This window comes from Amphiura filiformis, chromosome 5, assembly GCF_039555335.1.
Source record: "Amphiura filiformis chromosome 5, Afil_fr2py, whole genome shotgun sequence".
NCBI classification, from domain to species: domain Eukaryota; kingdom Metazoa; phylum Echinodermata; class Ophiuroidea; order Amphilepidida; family Amphiuridae; genus Amphiura; species Amphiura filiformis.
The window spans coordinates 30,035,835-30,039,511 of NC_092632.1; positions in this window are offsets into that span (position 1 = coordinate 30,035,835).

The following is a 3,677-nucleotide window of genomic DNA, read 5'->3' on the forward strand; positions in this document are numbered from 1 at the left end:
ATGTCATCTACTTAGACCTACAAAAAGCCTTTGACAAAGTTGCGCACAAAAGACTGTTGCAAAAACTGCAAAGCTCATGGCATAGAAGGCTAAGTACTGGGATGGATACAGGCGTGGCTAGCTGACAGAAAGCAGAGGGTAGGTAGTTGTGCAGGGAGCAAAGTCCGAGGCAAGCAATGTATCAAGCTCAGTTTCACAGGGATCTGTCCTGGGCCCACTCTGCTTCCTCATATTCATGAATGACCTGGAGATAAACATTATCTCAGAGATCAGTAAATTTGCGGATGACACCAAGATGACAAGCAAGCTTGGCTCAGACGAAGAGATTCAGAAACTGCAAGAAGACTTAAACAAGCTCATGGACTGGTCTGACAAGTGGGAAATGAGTTTTAACGTAGACAAATGCTCTCAGTCATGCACACTGGACACATCTATCCGCAACACCAGCACCAAATGAAGAATAAAGCACTGGCAAGTACAACAGAAGAAAAAGACTTCTGGACGGAAAATACACTCAAAGTAGGGAAATAGGTAGCGGAAGCAGCCAAGAAGGCTAACAGAACACAGGGATGGTAAAAAGAACAGGTGCAAGAGGATTATTCTACAATTTATTATACAAGTCCCTCATCAGACCACACCCAGACTACAGCAATCAAGCCTGACGACCATACCAACAAAACAATATCAAGCTGCTTGAAGGTGTGCAGAGACGAGCGACAAAGATAATACCAGAACTGAAATCCAAACCATACCACGAGAGGCTAAAGGAACAGAACCTCATGACACTGAAAGATAGGAGGAGAGCAGACTTGATCCAAACGTACAGAATATTCACAGGAATTGACATAAAGCCGACAGACATGTTCCAACTAGCAGACTATCAAGCTACAAGAGGCCATTCAATGAAACTCCAAAAACAACATATGAGAGTAGATACAAGGCGCTATACTTCTTCAGCCAAAGAGTTATAACAGACTGGAATAAACTACCCAATAGAGGTTGTGCGTGAAATTATTGATTGGCTCCAAACAAAGGATTTGAACCAGTGTCATTCACCGTAAGCATGGCGCAATGCAGTCCATTCAATCAAAATGCTGTCATCAACCTATTTGATCGCAGTGCATTTGTTATGTGTTTGAGACGAACTGTCGCGGTAGATTGCAATCATGCTTTTGTTGAATACATTTGAGTAGTCCGCCATATTTACGGTATGATACGTCATATGCACAACCTCTATTCTACAGTGTTCGCTCCAACCATCAACGACTTCAATAAGTTCAAAACCAAACTCCAAACCTTTTTTGGTTACTAAGGGCGAATAGCCCACTCACCCCCCAAGCCACATTATGACCCCTCCTCTAAAGGATCTTGCAAGTTGCAACCAAGTGAGAAGAGGGAGAAATGGTGTGGCACTTCATGTAAGTTCACTACAACCACACCAACAGAAATCATAATATTAACTGCAACTCATCAGAAAAACAAAATATTTAAAACAAATTATTGTTTTATTACTGCGAGCACAGTTTGCAACAACAATATCAACTGATAGAGTATGCAAATAGACTAATTAAAGTCTATTTTGAAAAAATACCTTGTTTCTTATTCTTTGCTAAAATAAACAAGTGGTGCAGCTTTTGTGTAATTTTACATAATTTGCAATATTTTTCCTCACGTCAGCTTCCCGTTCAGCTTCAGTTTTAGCCATCTGAAGCAGGTCCGTAGTCAGGACTTTTTGTGGGGGTGTTGATTTTGAAGTGGACTTTTTCCGGGGGGAGGGGGAATTTGTGAAAAGTGGACTTTCTTACCCAAATTTGGACCTTTTATGACCAAAACAAAGCTTTGAAAATTCTTAAATCGCTCGCAAATATTTAAATTTTTGGGACTTTATGTATACTTTTGCACTCTGATCTGAAGTGACTAAATCGCATTTTATTGTAACTTCAACCATAGACCGTGAAGACATGGACGATCATCTGCGGCATATCCTTTGAAGCTATGATCGTCTCACCCTAAACACAAAGGCAAGATAGTCTGCAAACCTGCCATCTAATCGATTTACCGTACAAAAGGTCAATAACCTAACTCTCGTCCACTCAATTGCATCAGTAGCTATCAATGGAATTTTGTGCTCTGAGCATCCGTGCAAGCATGACGTTGAGACCAAGGCTTATATAACGCAAATTGAAACTCATTCAATGCCAGAGTAACAGGTAGCGTTAGATAAATCGAAACGGTGAATATATGTATTTATTTAATTGACTTGAAACTGCAGCAAATAAGCGTGTTTTACCGTTTCATTTCTTGTAACTATAATTGTTTTGTGACAACAGAGTTTACATTGCAGTCGTAACTGTGTCAGAGACAACGTGTGTACTTCGATTGAATGCCGCTTCTTTCAAACACGCTAATCCAACAGGTGCGAGCGAGACGACCATGGTCTCAGCATAATGTGCCATTTCTATAGAATTACGATCCAGACGACCGTCCATCTCTTCACGGTCTATGCTTCAACCAGGTGTAGTATGTGTTAATGTATTGTAGCGGAATTATATTCAGAAGAGAGGTTTTGCCTTCCGGTTGTATCGGGTCATGTGATTATCAGGGTATATAAACCGGTGCCTCTTTATACTTGATTCATTTTACCTTGACAGTCGCGGGGGGTCTTTTCGAACGTTCCAATGAGTCAAATAGGGCCCAACTTTACGCTAGGGTGAACACGATAATCATGATAATGCGATTGATTTTCTTACACGTAAAAAACGGCCAATTCAGAGAGAAAACCTTGTTTGTCGTATAAGGTCTACTATCACCATTTATTCCTGTTATGTTCGCCCTCTCCTGGAATATGCCGATGTCATCTGGAATATGCCGATGTCATCTGGAATATGCCGATGTCATCTGGCATTCTTCTCTTACTGTCAAGCAATCCTTGATGATTGAACGTATCCAGAAGAGGGCCTGCAAGATTATATTAGGTTATAACAAGTACATTTCTTACAAACATGCTCTCAGTACTTGCAACTTGGAACCCCTTTCCACTAGGAGGAAATTAGCCATTGCCTTACATTTGCTCAGTCGCTTCCTTCTTGTGAACGCACTAGCGGGCTTCTTCCTCGTAGAAGGAAGGAGGTCCATGGTAGGAGTCTTAGGTATGATGATGAATTTACCAGGCTGACAATGCGCACAGAAAGATTCGCCAACAGCCCGGTGCTCTACTATATCCAGCTTCTCAATAAGTAGGTTATCTCGCCTCTGGTTTAGCCCTCTTCCTCCTCAGACTCCTACCAATGTTGTTGTTTGGTTGCTCACATTTTGATATCTTATCTTGGTATGTTTTGAATAATATTGTATTTATGTATATTGTTACGAGTCGTACTTGACTCAAGGCCAAAATCACCTTTTACCCGAACTCACACGAATGCACAACAATACACTGTTCGTTTAAGCTAACAAAATCTAAGTCTTTAATTGAAAGCAAGTTTTGTTTGGTACAATATAATGACTACAAATGCACATATACATTAATCAAATATAATCACTCTTTATCTATTTTGTACTTAGCCAGCATTCTTCTTCTTGGTGATCATAAAGTTCTTGTAATGTTCTGGACGACTGATGTAATATATCCTATTCACTTGTCCTCGACAATCAGCGAAGTCCTTTGTACACTTGCATTG